We start from the raw sequence: 18,962 nt of genomic DNA, 5'->3' as shown, positions 1-18,962 counted from the left end.
TTCAGCTGCAGGAACACAAAGAGATTTTTGGGTCAGCCCAAATATTTTTGCAGCTCTCCAGAACAATTCCCTGCCTGTTTTGCTCCGGGAGACAAGCAAACAAGGAAACATTTCAAAGGAGCTGACACGTGTGGCAGGGAGAGGGGGGTTTTTTTTTTGTTTGTTTTATTTTTTGTTGTTGCCGTTTGGGTTTGGTTTTTGTTGCTTTTATTTTTACGTGCAATAACCGTGGATTTGAAAACACCATCCTCTCGCCTTAACGTTGTTTTTTTGGTTGGTGGGGGGTTTTTTTCCCCCCCTCAAGAGGACCTGTCAGCGCTTTAAAAACCGAAGTGAAGCGTCGAGATCTGGGTCAGGCAAAGCAGCGAGTTGCTCCATTTTTTTTTTTTAAATTTATTTATTTCAGGTTTTTTCACACTTTGCCGCTCCTGTCAGGCGGCGGAAACGTCGGCTCCCATCCAGCTGTGCCCCTGGAAAAGGGGGTGTTGGGCACCTTGGGATGCCACAGTCGTGGAATCGCAGAATCCTGGAGCTGTTTGGGTTGAAGGGACCTCAAAAATCATCCTGTTCACCCCCTTCCAGAGCCTGGGTTGCTCCAATCCCGGCCTGGGACGCTGAAAATCGGAGTGGAGGGACCTGCTGGGCTGTTTGCAGGGAGCTGGGGCCGCTGGGGAAGGGGAGGGATGGGTGAATATTCCCTTTTCCAGCGCGGAAAAAAGCGGAGAGGGCTGAGCCGGGGGAGCTGGCACGGGGAAAATAAACATGTCACGGCTCTCCCGGGAGCTGGGGGCAAAACCAGGCTGCTCCTGCTCCTGCTCCTGCTCCTGCTCCTGCTCCCTGCCTCCTCTGACAGCTCGGACCCTGCGGAGAGTTTGGCTCCCAAAAAACCATCCTGGCACGGAGAGGGGTGGCTGAGGGGGCTCCACAGCCAGATTTGGGGTCCTTCGTGGTGGGGTGACCCCCGACCATGCAGGGTTTGAAGTCTGAGCTCCGTGTTTCCATAGGGAAGGGGATGTAAAACACAGCATGGATTGTTCCTCGGGGTGGTGGCTGGATTCCCCTCTTCCCTGAGAAGGCTGGGAATGCTGCAGGCATTGCTGGGAGGAGGATGAACTGCTCTGCCAGGCAGGGATTCCATCCATCACCCCTGCCCATGGACCACCTGCATTCCCTGCTCAGGACTGTCCATCCTGCATTCCCTGCTCTGGATTGTCCATCCTGCATTCCCTGCTCAGGACTGTCCATCCTGCATTCCCTGCTCAGGATTGTCCATCCTGCATTCCCTGCTCAGGACTGTCCATCCTGCATTCCCTGCTTGGGACTGTCCATCCTGCATTCCCTGCTCGGGATTGTCCATCCTGCATTCCCTGCTTGGGACTGTCCATCCTGCATTCCCTGTTTGGGATTGTCCATCCTGCATGCCCTGCTCGGGATTGTCCATCCTGCATTCCCTGCTCAGGATTGTCCATCCTGCTCCTGGGAGCTCCCCGGGTTTTCCAGCCTAAGGAGGCACCAGCAGGAAGCAAAAAGCTGTGGATGAAGCCGAGTTAAGGGTCCCTCCTCGCTCTGGGGGGTGTTCTGGCACTGCTGGGCCCTCCCCGAGTACGTGCCAGGGACAGGACAACACCTGGAGCTGCTGGATGCAGCAGGATGGGGATGTGACATTCCTGGATGCAGCAGGATGGGGATGTGCCATTCCTGGAGCTGCTGGATGCAGCTGTGTTTGGGATGAAGGCTTTATCCGTGATAAGTGGGACACCTTCATCCAGGTGCTCGAGCTCTCCCAGCAAAGCAAAGCTCTTCCAGCTGGAAATGCTGATCCCAGGGCTGGGACACGGAGCCTGAGACGCAAAATCCCAGCGAATTATCCTTCCCAAAGCTGTGCCAAGCCCTGCTCTGGGAACACAGAGCCTTTCCTGGAAGGAGGACGAGGGGGATGAGAAGCTCTGGGCTCCTCAGGAAGCTGCGAGGACTCATCCTGGGGGATGTTAATGCAGCGTGGAAAATCCTGAGGCTCCTGGCAGAGCCATGGGATGTGCAGAGGATTCCATTTGCATGGAGGTTTTTTTTCTGGGAATGATCCTTTTAGAGGAGCCGTGTGGGGCTGGGAGTCTCTGGCCCCTCTCAGCCGGAGCCAAGCCTCGGCTCATCTGGATTTAGGGATATTTGGGGAACCTTCTGCGGGATGAACTGGGGATTGCAAATGGCAGCGTGGATATCCCTGCTCCAAGGAACAGAATTCCTGCTCCAAAACCCAGCATCCCTGCTCCAAGGAACAGAATTCCTGCTCCAAAACCCAGCATCCATGCTCCAAGGAACAGAATCCCTGCTCCAAAACCCAGCATCCATGCTCCAAGGAACAGAATCCCTGCTCCAAAGCACAGCATTCCTGTTCCAAAGCATGGCATCCCTACTCCAAGGCACAGCATCCCTACTCCAAACCCAGCATCCCTGCTCCAAGGAACAGAATCTCTGCTCCAAACCCAGCATCCCTGCTCCAAAACCCAGCATCCCTGCTCCAAACCCAGCATCCCTGCTCCAAGGAACAGAATCTCTGCTCCAAACCCAGCATCCCTGCTCCAAGGCTGCAGCCTCAGCCTGACCAGAGGAACAGGAACCACCCTGCAGCCCCCCCTGGAGACACAGCCCCGGGAAGCTCCGTGGACCCGATGGCTTCCCAAAGTCCCAGCCGAGTGTGGGACCCAGGAACTCCAGGATCTGCCCCTCCCCAAGGGCTGGAACACACGTGGGACCAGGACTGCCTCCAAACAGGGTGTTTTTTCCCTTCTTTTCCATCTCTTTTTCCCTCTGGACACAAGTTGTTTCGAGGAGCTGCCTGGTGTGTCTTCCCAAACCCCGGAGAACACCCCGAGCCACACATGGGTGGGCACAAACCCCTTCCCAGCCCCAGCCTGTGCCCATCCCCTCTCCACAGCTCTCCCTTCACTCCCACCCACCCCCAGAAGGCCAAACCCAGGGATTAGGGGCAGTTCCTCCCTCTAAGGACAATTTTCCCGCTGTGCTGGTTCGGGGTTCGGCCCCTCACGGCACCACCCACCTGGATTCTGGCCCATCCCACGACAAGGGCAGCACTCAGAAAGACTTTCCCCCCACGAGAGGTGATTAAAAACAGACAGGATGGGCACCTTTGCCCTCTGTAATTAACTTGCTGGTGTCCTTTGGGCTTTAATAAGTGTGGGGTCCCCTCCCTCTCCCTAATCCTCCCTGAAATCAGCTCTCACCTCGGGGCTCTCCTGACACCTCCAGGTTCTCCCTGAGCAGATTCTTTTGCCTCATTAACCTTCCCAAGCTGCTTCACTTCACTAGAAACACCTTTTTTTTTCCTTTTTTTTAAATCTTTTTCACTCTCCACTGGGCTGAGCTTCATTTTTAAAGGCACAAAAATAACCCGGTGACGAGCGGAGGGGCTGCGGGTCAGGGATGGGCATGATGGAACTGGGATGCCCTTGATCCTCGGGCCCAGAAGTTCTCTTGATGCTGCTCCAGCAAGGAGAGGAAGGAAAAAAAAGGAGGAGGATGAAGGGAACAGGGTCCCTTTTGTTAAAGAGGAACAATTCCAGGGAGAACAAACATCTCCTCAAATCACCCGATGTCGTTATCTGGGATAATCTCGGCACAGGCGGAAGCTCAGAAGGTCTCTGACAAGGAGAAGAAACCAGAATTGATTTATTTTCTTATCTTTGATGGAGTAAGTGAAGCTCTGGAGACTCTCCCAGGTCCGGGGGCCTTGGATGACCCCGTGAGATTTAAAGGATTTGGGGAGTGCAGCAGGAAAAGAAGGAGCTTCTGCTTCCATGGGGGGGGAGAGGTGCTTTGGGGGGTGACATGGGGGACACCGGGGAGGCAAAAGGGAGTTTGGGGTTGGGTTTGCCCAGAGCAGCTGCAGCCACTGTCCCTGGGGTGAGGAGGGGCTCAGGGGGGACCAAGGGGCTCACGGGGCTGCGTCACATAAACATGAAAATGGGATTTTCCACCAGCACGACTGAGCTCTACCACCCCCCATCCCAAAAAAAACCCCCTGCATTTCAGTGATTAAGGGGGTAATTCACCCCCCATCCCCCCAAAAAAGAGACTGTGTTTCAGTGATTAAGGGGGTAATTCACCCCCCATCCCCCCAAAAAAGAGACTGTATTTCAGTGATTAAGGGCGTAATTCACCCCCCATCCCCCAAAAAAGAGACTGTATTTCAGTGATTAGGGGGTAATTAAGGAAGGGGCTAAGGAGCCCCCCCCCCAGTGGTCCCAGCTGCAGCGTTTCCAGCGGGAAGCTGGGCCGGAGAACGGACTTTCCCCCAATTCCCACATGGATGGTCCCGTTCCTGCAGCAACTGGAAGCCTCCGAGGGCTTCCCTAATGGAATTCCAGCGGAAAATGGACACGGAATTCAGTCGAGGGGAAAGGGAGGGGGCAGAGCCCGGGGGTGTCGCTGCCAGGGGTCCCTCCCCGAGGGAAGGAACCGTCCCGGCCCCCTCGGGGCTTTTCTGCCCATCCCAGCGTTTTTCTGGGAACGGGATGCCAGCAGGGACGGTGAGGAAGCTCCCAGCTCCGGCGGGAAGAGGTGCCAGGTGTAATTCCTGCTCCCCCCGAGCTCCCTCCCCGATTCCAAACGCGTGTCCCGACACGGAACCCACAGCTGGGGCCAGACCCCAGCGCTCAGAGGGGTCCTGCTCCCGTATTCCCTGTGGGAATGCTGACTCCACCTGGGCACCCCGTGCCGGAATTTGAGGTCGCTGCCCATCCCCTCCCCCTCCAACCACAAACCTGGCCCTTCCTCCAGCACATTCCGGGCCCGTTAATTACAGGAGGGAGAGAGGCTCCTGCTCCCGGAGCCCGGGGATGGTGAAAAATGACAGGGTGTAAAACACGCCTGCGAGATAATTAACTTCGGAGATAATTTCTTCTTCATTTTGACTCAATTACTTTCTTGATATGAGAAAGTGCTGAAAACGCCGTTTCATTTATTATTTTTTTTTTTTTTGATGTTGCCTAAAACAATAATTGAAGAAAAACCACCCGAGCTCTCCCAGGGAGAGCCTCTCCTTCCTCAGATAAAGGAGCCAGGGAATAAATCACGTTTAATTCTTGCTCTGGAGTTCCAAGGTGCAGCTCGGTATTAAAACCCCCGTCCATGGCATCTTGCTTTTGGGAGAAAAAGAGCGTTCTGTGATTTTTTATTTTAGCAAAGGCAGGATGGGAATGTCCCGGGTCTTGCCCTGGCAAAGCAGGGTTTGCTCCGAGGAGGAGACGCAGCTTTGCTGGATTATTTGTACCCCGGGAGGAGTTCAAAGGAAGATTCTGCAGTTGGGACCATCATTGGCCCACCCCCGTGTTCACCCCAGCGCCCAGCCCATCCTGCACCAAATCCTCCAATTCCAACCCAGGAATCCACGAGGATTTCTCCCCGTTTAGCGGGTGGAATCTCCCTTTCCCAGCTGCGATTCCCACGGAAAAAAAAAAGCCATTTAACCTACTCGGAGACCAAAGCACCTCACTTAACGCCGCGCATAAATTCCCGAGCTCTTCCCTCCCGCCCACCCCAGAGCTCCGGGAGCAGCAGGGATGGAGGGGACGGCGAGTTTGGCTCGTTAATGAGTTCACCTTCAGCGTTTGGGCTCGCCGGGGCGTTTTTATCGCTCCTCCCCCGGGGCACCGACCTGTGCTCGCTCCCCCGGGGCTGTAAATCCAGCTCAGCGCTGGCCCAGGTGGCGTTTTTGTATTCCGGGCTCTTGAAGGAGTGAAAAAGTGCCCGTGCTCCTCACAGGAAATGCCAACCGGTGGGAGCACTGAGGAAAAAATAGAAGGGGAAGCGTTTAAGAGAGATTTTTAAAAATAGCTGCTGTTTGTGTGCCAGAAATACGAGTGTACGTAACTGAGGCAGCCTCAGACTCGGGGGGGGGAGGAAGCACTTTCTAGAAAATTGGGTTTAATGAGTTTTTAGGAAGGGCTGGTACTCACTGGAGTGGGTAGTCTGGGGCCTCTGCTCCATCCCTGAGAGCATCCAAGGCTTTTCCCAGTTTTCCAGCCCTTTAAAATACACCTAAACTCCAGGAATTCGAGGCCAGGTTGGACAGGGCCTGGAACAACCTGGGCAGGTGGGAGGTGTCCCTGCCCATGGCAGGGGGTGGGACGGGATGAGATTTAAGGTCCTTCCCGACCCAAACCATTCCAGCATTCCGTGACCTCCTCCTCTCCCAGGATCTTCGCAGGACAGACCAAACCTTCCACTGGATAAAAGGGGATTTAAACCCAGGGAAATCTGCCCTTCTGGGGTCTGTTTGACAGGGCAAACCCCTCGTCTCCCACTAGGAAAAATCACAGGCACCAAAACCCTTCTGTTCAACCTTTGGCCTTGGGAAGAAACACAGGAACAGGAGGGAAAACTCCCGGGCTCTGTTTGCTTTATAGAAAGCAAATTATGGGATGTGCCTGCAATAATTCCCTGCCAGTTGGGATATCCGGTGAGGGGGGACAACTGCAGGCTTTTCCAGGAGAGGAATTCATAGAATCATGGAGTGGTTTGGGTTGGAAGGGACCTTAAAGCCCATCCAGTGCCACCCCTGCCATGGGTGGGGACACCTCCCACTATCCCAGGCAGCTCCTGTCCAACCTGGCCTTGGATTCCTGGGGTTCAGGTGTGTTTTAAAGGGCTGGAAAACTGGGAAAAGCTGTTTAGGACTTGTGCAGTGAGTGGCTGGGAGGTTCTGCTGTGGTGGCCGGGGCGATGCTCTGCCTGCTGCCTGTCCGTGTCCTCCGGAATCCTTCCCGCCTCCTGCTCCAGGGCTGCCTCTTTGCATCCCTGAATTGGCCTCAGTGGGGGAACTAAAACCCAGCACAGGCTCTCCTAATTCCCTGTCTGTGGCTTCATCACGGGAGCAGCAGCAGCCATGGGGATGTCGAGGAGGATTCTGAGCAGGGAGCTGGGAAATCCCAGGATCGAGAACCCTCCCTGGGTGCAAGGAGTTGATGGATCTTGCTGGGGCCAAACCCATCTGGCCCTGAAAGCACCAGCCGTGTCCCCCATCTCCCTGGGGGAGCATGGATGGCTTCCCAGTGCTCCCAGGAAGGGAAACACCCCCCGGGCTGGTTTAGGCGTCCCGGTCACAGCCCTGGTTTGCTGATAAACGGGGCTGGAGGAGCCTCAGAAACCCCATTCCCAGACCTCGGGGCATAAAGGCAGCATTTTCCAGAGCATCATCCACACCCCACACCCCCAATCCCCGGACAAGGGGGCTGGTCCCAGAGGGACCATGGCAGGAACAAGGGCTCTGCTGTTCCCCTCGGGCTCTGCACCCCCCGGGTGACCCTGCCTGCTCATTTTTGGAGCAAATCAAGAGTGTGGGAAGGGGGAAGACGAGCCCTGGAATTTCCAAGCCACATCTCCCGCGGCTCCCACCCCCTCCCCGTGCCCGGGTGATGCCAGAGGTCACCCCGGGGGTATCCAGGGGTCACCCCTCCCCGTGCCCGGGTGATGCCAGAGGTCACTCCAGGGGTATCCAGGGGTCACCCCTCCCCGTGCCCGGGTGATGCCAGAGGTCACCCCGGGGGTATCCAGGGGTCACCCAGTGCACGGAGCTCATCCCAGGGGGCTCAGCCTTTCGGGAAGCAAATCCTGCTCTCATCCAGCGGCTGGATGGGGGGCTGGGAAAACCGGGGCGGGTCTGAGGGTGGTGCCGAGCCAGAGCCCGGCTGCCCCCGTGGCCCCGGCAGCGCGGGGGGGTCCCGCTGCCCCCTTCGGTGCCGGTGTTTACTGAAGGTTTGAATTCCGGGCGCCGGGTGTTGCTGCCCACACACCCCCCCAGTTGCCATAACAACTTTAATTTGTTTTGGAGCCTCCGCTCGCTCGGGGTGGATTCGGGGATATTTTTTTTGTTGTTGTTGTTTGTTTGTTTGTTAATCTGCTTTCCTTCACCCCCGTCCTCCGCCCCAGTCCCTCTTTCCTCCCTTTTTCCCAGCTGTTTCCCTGCATTTCTAAGAAGCAAAAAAAGTCATTGCGTGGGTGCTCGACCCCCGGCTGGGCACCCACGGTCAGGATTTACCCCAGTTAATCCCAGTGCAGCCGCAGGAGTGAAGCCACTGCCTTCCCAAATCCCTGCCCTACCCCTGAAACACGAGGAGACAGATCCGTGTCTGCCCTTCCCCATCCTGCAGACACTGCATGGAAAACCAGGAATAAAGCTCTGGAAAGGCAGGGCTGTGGTGTTGGGACCTCAGGAGGATTCTTTGGGTTGTTTCAAAGGGATAAGTTCAGTTCCACCTGACATATTTGCAGACAGAAGTAAAGGAATTGGGGTGGGAGTGGCTCTGGGAGGGAGCAGGGATGGAAAACGAGCTCTGGGATGTCGGGATTTGCCGAATCCTGAACTCAGCAGCAGTTTGGGAAGAGGTGAGTCCATCCTGCCCAGCTCCCTGTGCTCCAAAGGGGAGGTGAGCCCTGTGCCCGGACCTTGGATGCTCCAGCATCCCCTGGAATATCCCAGCAGTGACCCCGAGCGGTTTGGTGGCTCATCCCACAGAGCTTTCCACGTGGGAAGGGGAATGAGGCCAGCTGGGATGAAACATCTGGGATGGCAGAAGGGGCTGGAACAGTGGGAGTGGGAAGGAACAGAGGGGGATGCAGTAGGAGGGAGATGCAAGAGCCTGGGATAGAACAGCCTGGGATGCAGCGGGAGTGGGATGCAAAGCCCGGGATGCAGTGGGAGTGGGATGCAAAGCCTGGGATGCAGTGGGAGTGGGATGCAAAGCCTGGGATGGCAGAGGGGGCTGGACCAGCCTGGGATGCAGCGGGAGTGGGATGCAAAGCCCGGGATGCAGAGCTGGTGGTGACTCCCTCAGTAGCTGCAGTTTTGTGGCTTCCCATCCACAGTCCCCTCCATCCCTCTTCCATTTTTAATCACCTGGAAAATAACCCCGCTCAGTTCACAGCTCATTGGAGGCCCCGAGCGAGGGCCCATAAATATTTAATGGCCTTGGAAGTGGCACCAACTGGCCGGGGCTTTTTTGCTTTTCCTGGAGTTTGTTCCAGCACTTTTATTCCCCCCCAATCCACAATTTTCCGCTCTCTCCACCCATAAAATCCAGTGGTAAAAGGCGGAGAACTGCTGGTAAAGGGGTTCTAATCCCCAAATTTCTTGGGAGTGACAGACTGGAACCAGCTTCTCCTCTAATTAGGGCAGATTCCTGAGCATCCCAGAGCCTTCCGTGGCTCATCCCAGGAGAAGCCAGGTCAGGATCTGCTCCCCAGGCCGAGTTCCCAGCCTGGCTTCTGGGAGTGTTGCTAAAAAAAGGGGTTTGCACACCGGGATTTCTGCCTGGGAGGGGGTGTCTGGAGCAGAACCCAGCCTGGAATTCCGCCCTGCCCTACTCAGGGAGTTCAGACAGGGATTCATGGATCTTGCAGGGCACAGGAATCACCGGGAATGAGGGAGTTCAGACAGGGATTCATGGATCTTGCAGGGCACAGGAATCACCGGGAATGAGGGAGTTCAGACAGGGATTCATGGATCTTGCAGGGCACAGGAATCACTGGGAACGTGCTGAGCTGGCAGCCAAGGAAAACTCCCATTTCCCCAACCCCTGACAGTCGCCCTGAATCCCAAAATATTAAACAAACAAGTTGCTTTGACTCCCAGATTTTTGTGGGTTTACCCAGGACGTGTTTTCCGCGCGCATTAATCGCTCCAACACGGGTTTTATTGTAACATAATAGATATATTTACTGCACGAGGAGTGACAGCATTTATTAATTATGCACAAGCAGGCCCAGCAAACGGATTTGTTTGCTTTGATGTCTAATGCTGCAGCCTTTTCTTTCTTTTTTTTTTTTCCCCCTGCTTGTTAAACTTAATCAACGGCAATCAAATGCGCTCCCACAAATGAGAGCAAATTAATTTCAAACAAAAGGGGAGAGTATTAGGTAGCACAAATGGAAAGGAAATTAAAAAGGAGCGGCGAGATAGGGAGGCAGGGTAATTTAAATATTGGGTTTGGCTACTGTTTTACATTTTTGGGTGGATGGGGCAGGAAAAGGAAAGGTTTAAATGCCGTGTTTGGTTGCTGGTTTTCATTTTGGGTGGACGGAGCAGGAGTAGGAATGGGGCAGGAATAGGAAAGGGGCAAGAATAGGAAAGGTTTAAATGTTGTGTTTGGTTGCTGGTTTTCATTTTGGGTGGATGGAGCAGGAATAGGAAAGGTTTTAATGCTGTGTTTGATTACTGGGATTAATCTTGGATGGATGGAGCAGGAGTAGGAATGGGGCAGGAGTAGGAAAAATTTAAATGCTGTGTTTGGTTGCTGTTTTTAATTTTGGATGGATGGAGCAGGAGTAGGAAAGGGGCAGGAATAGGAAAAGTTTAAATGCTGTGTTTCATTGCTGGGATTAATTTTGGATGGAGCAGGAGCAGGAATAGAAAAGATCTAAATGTTGTGTTTGGTTGCTGTTTTTAATTTTGGATGGATGGAGCAGGAGTAGGAACGGGGCAGGAATAGGAAAGGTTTAAATGCTGTGTTTGATTACTGGGATTAATTTTAGATGGATGGAGCAGGAATAGGAAAAGTTTAAATGCTGTGTTTGGTTGCTGGTTTTAATTTTGGGTGGATGGAGCAGGAGTAGGAACGGGGCAGGAACAGGAAAGGGGCAGGAATAGGGTCTGAGGGTCTCCCCGTGCCCCTGGGTACAAACCAACCCCTCTCTCCTCTCCCTGAATGTTCAGCACAGCCTTAATTAAAGGTGGTTAATCCACTCCTGCCCCTTGGAGCTGGTGCTAAAGGACATTCCCAGTTCCCATCCCGGCTCTATTTACATAATGCTATTGACATTTGGAGGGGGATATTATGTATGCTGCTTTAATTCACTGTTAAATTAAATTATGGCTGTTTGGGACGCGGTAATTTCTTTTGTTCTAGGAACAGATTGTTTTATATATCTGCCCATATTACCGAGTTATTAATTTAATGATTCCATAATAGCAGCTCGTTCCTCTGGGTAATATAAAGAGGGAAAAGTGGGCTCCGTGCACAGCTCGGGCTGCTGGGCTTGGCCCTGCACGGATTGCAGGGGGTTAGGGATAAAGCTGTTGGGTTTGGGGCGGGACAAGGGGCTCAGCTGGGTCTCCCACCCCTCATCCAGCCCTTCCAGGGATGCAGGATGCTCTCCAAGGATAGAGCAGGATCGGGTCCTGTCCCTGCTCTGCGCCCCCGGGGTCGGGTTTTTCCATGTGCTCAGCTTCCAGCCATGTGCTCCAGGAGCCAGGCTCTGTTTTCCAGCTGCCTGGGAAGGCTCGTGCCCGGATGGATGCGCCTGGAGCAGCTCCCTTGGCTCGGGAACTTCAGCTTTTCCAGATGCTGCTCCCATTGACGTCACCTGGGAAGCAGGAGCAGAGTTTGCCAGGATGGGGAGGGGAGGGAGAGTCACAGATCCCTGGCCCCATCCCATCCCTGTCCCCATCCCATCCCTGTCCCCATCCCATCCCTGTCCCCTCTCTGCTCCTCCCGACCCTCACAGCCACCCCAACCCCCTGCAATTCCAGGATCCCCCCCAGCCCCGGCTGCATTCCTGCTTTTCCACAGTTTTAGCTGATTCCAAGCCCACCCCAGTACCCCTGGCAGCCCCCAGGGCTGGCACCAAACCTGGTGACGTTCCCGTGCTGGGCATTAAGGTCTGAGCTCCCCAGCAGGCTCTCCTGTGTGTATATTTGTGTATTTATATATATTTATGTTTTTTATCCTCCCTGGCACCACCTGCTGCGGCGTGTGGGGGGGAAAATCTGGGAAATTTTGTCCGCCCCCACACTCAGAACTCGAGGAACAGGAGCAGAAGCAGCGCCCTGTGAGCTGCTCTCTGGAGATGGGACTGTGGGGAGGGACAGGACGTGGGGCCAGGGAGGGAGCAGGGGCTGCCTGGGGTGTGTGGCAACAGCTCCGGAAGAATCATGGAATTCTGGGATGGTTGGGGTGGGAAGGGATGTTAAAATCACCCAGTTCCACTCCCCTGCCACGGGCAGGGACACCTTCCATGGGCAGGGACACCTTCCACCAGCCCAGGTTGCTCCAGCCTGGCCTTGGATGCTCCCAGGGATGGGGCAGCCACAGCTTCTCTGGGAATTCCATCCCAGCCCCTCCCCACCCTCCCAGGGAGGAATTCCTTCCCAATATCCCATCTATCCCTCCCCTCAGGCAGTGGGAACCATTCCCTGTGTCCTGTCCCTCCATCCCTTGTCCCAAGTCCCTCTCCAGCTCTCCTGGAGCCCCTTTAGGCCCTGGAAGGGGCTCTCAGGTCTCTCCAGACCCTTCCCTTCTCCAGGCTGCCCGTGTCCATGGATCCCACGGGGTGGATGCATCCAACCCCCAGAGGGGCATTTTGGGGTTTTAGGACTCCTGTCTGAGCCTTGGAGGGGCAGCTGGTGTTGAGTGTTGTGCTGCAGCTCAGAAGGGACCACGAATTAATCTGGGAATAACCTGCTCCCCGTGTCCTACACATTCCCATTCCCCCGGGCAGGCAGAGGGGGATCCCTGCCGGCTGATCCCTCCCTGGAAAAGGCACCTGCTCTGGGGCTGAAGCCACTAAAAAAAGCGTGCAATTCATCCTTTCTGCCCCGATGGTGACTCAGCCTGGCTGGCGAAACATGTGCCTTGTTTTCCAGCGGGGAAGCTCCAGCCAGACACGATCAACTCCTGCCTCTTGTTATTGTCTTTCTTCAGTAGATTAAAGACCCTTTAATGGGCTGTGTTTTCTCCCAGGAAGGTACTTTACTCCCGGCAATCAAGTCACCCCCGTTGTCCTTTTGATAAACGGAGCAGCCTGAGCTCTTTAAGCTCTTTCCTCGGCAGGATTTTTCCCGGGAATTGTGACTTGCCTGCTGCGTTTTCCCTGGATCCCTCCGGGCTCCCCTCTTCTCCCGGAGGCTCTTTATTCCCGGGTGGTTTTTGCATGGAACTACCCACCCGTGGGGCAGCCTGGTGATGGTGCTGACCCAGGTCTGGGGTGTGCAGGGGGGCTGGTGTCCCCCCCAGCTCCTTGGAAAACCCCCGTGATTCCCTTTGACAGCGTTATGGGAAGGAATGGAACTGGAAACACCATCAGTGAGTGACAGGAGGATGAATCGATGCCACTTGTGATGCAAAGATGGTTTCATGTCGCTGCCTCGGATCATCTCCTGGCTCCGGGTCGTTTTTCCTGCCCTCCAACTGTGACATCCAAGGGGTGGGGGAAGATCTCCTGCCTCACTTCCAGCCATAAGGCACAAAATGCTGCTTCCCCCCCCCCCCAGGCTGGAGTGGGAAAACTGGCTGGGCTTGGGAAACTGGAAAAGGAAGAGGCTGAGGTTGGGAAGGGAATCCCAGAAGGGGGGGTCTGCATCCAGCTCCTTCAGGGATTTCCCACTGGAATGTCCATTGGGGTGATGCATTAATGGCTTTAAGCTGAAGGAGGGTAAATTTAGATGGGATATTGGGAAAAAAATCCTCTCTGGGAGGGTGGGGAGGCCCTGGAATGGATTTCCCAGAGAAGCTGTGGCTGCCCCATCCCTGGGAGTGTCCAAGGCCAGGTTGGAGCAACCTGGGACAGTGGCAGGTGTCCCTGCCCATGGCAGGGGGGTGGAACGGGATGATTTTAAGGTCCCTTCCCACCCAAACCATCCCACGATCCCACTGCACCGTGGGTTTGTCGGGATATCCAGCAGCAGCCGGGCTCGGGGGGGGGTGGAGGTTGTGGTTAAGGGCAGAAACGCCACAAAATCGCTTAAACCCGGGAACAACCCGTTCCCAGGAGCCCGGCCCCGACCGCCCCGGCGGCTCCACGACCACGAGAACCCCCCAAAATCCGAGCTCTGGCGCTCCCGACGCTCCTCCCCAGGCGGCTCCCGGGATGCGGCGGTTGGAGCAGCGTTGGAATATTTGCGAAGTGGGGCTTCTTTTCCGGCGACAGACACTTGGAATAATCCGTTCAGGCACCGGCTGAGCTCGCTCCTTCCAAAGGGCCGTCAGGGTGTCACAGGCACTCAGCGTCAGGCGGGCGCGGCACCGACCCCTCGTTAGCTCCCGACGCCCAACACTAAACACATTTTGCTGCTTCGCCGTCTTAAGGAGAGGGAAAAAAACCCTTTCTGACAGCTTGGTTAACCTTTTCCCCCCCCCCCCTTTCTTCCCTTTCTCACTTGTAAAGCGCTGACGTTCTCAGCTGGGGGCAGCTGCGAAGAGCAGAGGGCGGAGGGAACGGGACGTGTCAGGTTTTGTGCCGCCTAAAAATACGGCGAGTCTGGCACGTTCTGCCTCCCGCGGGTAATTAAAACCCCGGGTGCCTGCTGCTGCAAAGGGTAACCCTAATTAGGAGGTGTCAAAGGAGGGAGCGGAGGGGATGAACAGATTCTCTTTGCCTTTATCCCGGCTGTTGCAGGGAGTTTTTATTCCTCTCTTCCCTTTGAAGCTCTTTTTTTTTTTGGGGGGGGGACTTCAGCAGGAAGGAAGGGGAACGGCTTCAAACTGGAAGAGCGGGGTTAGGTGGGATACTGGGGAGGAATTCCTGCCTGGGGGGGTGCCGAGGGGCCGGGATGGAATTCCCAGAGAAGCTGCCCCATCCCTGGAAGTGCCCAAGGCCAGGTTGGAGCGACCTGGGCTGGCGGAAAGCGTCCCTGCCCGCGGCAGGGGGGGGCACTGGGCGATTTTAGGGTCTCGTCCAAGCCAAACCATTGCGGAATTCCAATCCTGCACCACCCAAGCCACATTCCTGCCACTGGCAGGAGCCCCCGGAGCCTTCCCGTCCCCTCTGCCGGGGACTCGGTGCCAGTGACGCACTTGTTTCCTTGCGGAGGAGAAGACCCAAACCAAAGCCGAGGCTCGTCAGCTAATTGCGTTTTAGAAGCAAATAATTGCATGAGTCAAAGCGATTTACTAAATTAAGTCGTTCTGCAGGGGCTGGGGATTTGGGCTTGGGGTTTTTTATACCGAGTGCTCCTGCCGGCCCTGCTGGGAGGGGACGGGGGACCTGCCCCCGCTTCTCGGGGCCCCCCTGCCTGGAGATCCGGGTGGGATTCGGGGGTCTGGAGCTCAGGGATGGGCGGCTGATGTTCGCGGAGGAAACAGCAGCTTCCCCCTCCTGCTGCAGCAGCGCTGGTGCCCAGAGCCACTTGTCCTTGTCCCTTCCCTGCAGCCTCCGGGCTGCGAGCTCCCAAATTTGGGGTCCCCAGACGTGCTGGCCCCACGACCCCCCTCATCCCACCCACCTGCCCGGGGCAGTGGGAGCTCAGACCCTTCCTGAAGCGACTATTTTGCCCCCTTTTTTTTTTTGTTTTTATTTTTTTTTCCGACTCCGGTGACTCATCCAGTTCCTTCAGAGAAAGCTTTTCCTCCTGGGAGCTGTAAAATCCCCGGCAATTGAAGAAACGCAAAAGCCCTTTAAAACAAGGCTCTTCTGGCAAATGCCAGGCTGCAAATCTGGCCCCGGATTTTTTTTATTTTCAATTAAGCTTTTCTTTTCTTTCCCCTCTCTCTCTCTCTATTTTTTTTTTCCCTTTAAAGGCGAATTAATTGATATTTACTCAGCGTGTCAAAATAGCTCCGGTGCGTTGGAGTTGCCTTTTCTCGCCACGTGGCTGGAACGGGGAGCTGGGGAAGGAAGGGAGCTGTTGAGTCAGTGGGGAAGGAATTAAAAGCAGCAGCTCCTGCTCAAGGCCAACTGCGTCCTGCTCCAAGGGATGGGGAGGAGCACGTGGATCGTGGGGAAGCTGCTCCTGGATCCGGGCTGGCCTCGTTTTCCCTCTGCACGAGCCCTGGGAGCTGATTTCCCGGGAAAGTCGAAGCATGGAGCTGGTGCAGGAGGAGGAATGGGAGGCCCTGGTGTGAGAAATAAAAAAAAATATGAGTTTACAGGCCCTTGGTGAAGTCGTGAGGTATCCAGGTCTCAGAGTGGACTTGGGTGTCAGGTTAAGGGGAATGTAAAAACTCCTAAAACTTAAAATCTTGTGATTTGAAGTGACTCTCTCACTCATGTGAGAGTTTGGTACACGGGGGGGTGTTTTCTTTTCTCTCTTTGGGCTAAGAACAAAGGAAGATCCATCCCTTTTGACAGCGGCCAATTAAAAAGAAGGATAAGCCCCTTTTTAGAGAAAAGAAACCTTTTTAGGTAAAAATGAATACATTAAAACTTATCTGAAAAGGGTGGGATTTGGTGAAACTATGAAATGTCTGGAATTTAAACCAAAGGTGCCTTTTTCCCCAGAACTGGGTGCGAGAAAGACCCAACGTGTTGAATAAATTCTTCCTTCTTTCTTTGTTCCCTGAGTTTATGCCATCCTTCTAAATTTAAAAGAGAGGGATATTTCCCACAGGAGAGTTGGATAAACACATCCAGGGATGGAGAGGGGCTGTCTCTGGTAGAGACAGACGTGGTTGCAGGTTGGATGATTCCTCAGCAAAGCCTCTTAGAAACTTTAATTGCACCTATTGATGACATAAAACTGTATTAAAAGGTGCCAGTTACACAACAACATTGATATTTGAAATTATTGTTATGGTTGTTACACTTTCTCAGATGTTATTAATATATAAAAACACGTGGGTGAGGGTTTGGGGTGTGGGAAGGAGGGAGGGCAGCTCAGGGCAATCCACCCGCTGGAATCCTGCAGGGACAGGGATTTCATCCCCCCCAGGTCCTGCTGGAAAGGGAGCAGGGCCCTGGCTGAGCTCCCAGTTGGAACTGGGGCAGTGTCTGAGTGCCCAGGGAGGGCTCCCAGGAATGTTGATCCCAAAAAGCCACAACTCTGGGAACACCAGCCCTGATCCGTCTCCTGGAGAGTCGGGAGTGGGTTGGACAATTAAACAGCAGCACCTGCCTCCCACCAGCAATTCCCTGGCCTCTCCTTGGGCTTTCCCAAACCCACAGCACAGCAGAAAACGTGCAGGATGGGGGGGAAAATCCCTTTGGGATGGAGAGCAGCTCTGGGGCTTCTCTGCAGAGACCCCTGGACCTTACAAGTGCCCTGTGGCTGCAGTTCCCACCCCCTCTGGCAGCTCTGGGCACCCCTGGCAGCAGGAAAATCCAGGGATTTGTGTAATGTCAGCTCTGCCTGGCTCCAGGTGCCCAGCAGAATATGAAAGGTGTAATTCCCCAGTTCCTGGGGTTGTGGCTCTCACAATTAAACCCCTTTTTCTCGGTGCCCTCCTGCCCTCCCTCCTCCTGCTCAGCTCCCCTTTATCTCCCCTCCTTTGTCATCTTTATTAGTCTTTAATCTCCCATCGGAGCCTGGAGTTAAGAGTGGGATTAGGGGGAGGTTTAATTGGATGGCCCTCCCAGCGTCAGGCTCAATAAAAGTTTATGAAAAGATAAAAATCTCCCCGGGTTTTACAGCTCTGGACAGAACAAAAGGGACTGATCAGGGAGGGGAACAAGATCACTTTGTCCACCTCCTATTTTATTTTATTTTGTGGGGTTTTTTGGTTTTTTTTTGTCTGGTTTAATTCCCTCCCAAGCCCCCCGTGCCGGGTGTGTTCCAGGCTGATTAGGGAGGGAGGGATTTGTGGGAGCTGGATGAGGGGAAGCACAGAGTGGCTGCTGCTGCTCCTCGGCCTCTGCCTGCGGTTCCCACTGACAGGAAGATGAATTGGGGCTCTGGCCTGGGAGAAAATCACATTTGTTTCACCCTGGGAATGTGCTGAGGTGCTGGAGGAGCTGAGCAGGGAGGTCAGGACCCGGGGAGAGGGGGCAGGAGGGGCAGGATGTGCCCGCTGGGATGGGAGGGTGGAGGTGGGGTGTGCTGGAAGCACCACCCTCTGCTGTTCCAGTGGGTGCCAGGGCTCTTGTTTAACATCCCTGATGATCTCCAGGGGCCAGGGATGTGTTGCCAGCTTGGAATGTCGATGGGAAGGCACCACGGGGCTGTTCTGGGGGGTGACAGACCCTCCAGCCTCACCCATCCTGGCCGTGCTCATCCCATCCCTGGGATGAGGATCCCACCGTCCTCATCCACCTCCTTTCCAGCCAGGAGATGATTCAGGGCTCTCAGAGGACGCCCAGGGCACGGGCAGAGGATGGATGGGAGCTGACTGAGGCTGCCTGGCTCAGGGGGGAAGGTGGGAATGAATCCAGGCCCTTCATCCTCCACCACCCAGCCCCAAATCTCCCTCTGCCCGATGCTCTCCTTGCACCCAACTCCCAGGAAAAAAAAAATGGGTGCTCCTGGAAGCACTGCCTGGAGCCTGGCAGGGAAAATCACTGCAAATTAAAGTTATGGGTGAATCTACCCTTTTCTGGCTGGTTTCCCTTCTCTCCCTCCCGATGGAAGCTGTTACTGGGGGGAAAAAAATAAAAGGAAAATAAAACCCAAGCTAATCTTCATTATAGCTTTCCATTAGGGTGGTAATTGTTTCCATCCCTGTTAAAAATAATCCAACCAGCTCTGCTTGTTGGTTCCTCCAGCAACTTTTTCTCCTTCTTCTGAAGTAACATATGGGGGGGAAGAGGTGGGGGGGGAAAGTGTGAAGAGAGAGGGCGGAACAAAAGAAGGGCACGAAAATAGAGAAATGGGGGAGAGCAGCGAGAGAAACGGGGGGTGGGAGGCAGGGAAAGGGTGAGGGGAGAGCTCGTGGCTCTCACAGAGGGGTGTGGAGTGAGACACAGCCCCCCAACCTGCTGCGGGGGGGGGTAAAGCACCCCAGAAACAGGGGAAAGGATGGAGGGCCTCGGTCCTGCAGAGAGCATCTCTGGGAATTGAGGGGCAGGGAATGGGGCTGGAGCATCCCTGGGGGCTGGGAATGGGGCTGGAACATCCCTGGGGGCTGGGAATGGGGCTGGGAATGGGGCTGGAGCATCCCTGGGGGCTGGGAATGGGGCTGGAACATCCCTGGGGGCTGGGAATGGGGCTGGAACATCCCTGGGGGCTGGGAATGGGGCTGGGAATGGGGCTGGAGCATCCCTGGGGGCTGGGAATGGGGCTGGGAATGGGGCTGGAGCAT

Source organism: Manacus candei, unplaced genomic scaffold (assembly GCF_025592945.1).
Source record: "Manacus candei isolate 608988 ecotype Guabito, Panama unplaced genomic scaffold, ASM2559294v1 h1tg000084l, whole genome shotgun sequence".
In the NCBI taxonomy this organism is placed as follows: domain Eukaryota; kingdom Metazoa; phylum Chordata; class Aves; order Passeriformes; family Pipridae; genus Manacus; species Manacus candei.
Note: the sequence above shows the minus strand (reverse complement) of the source record.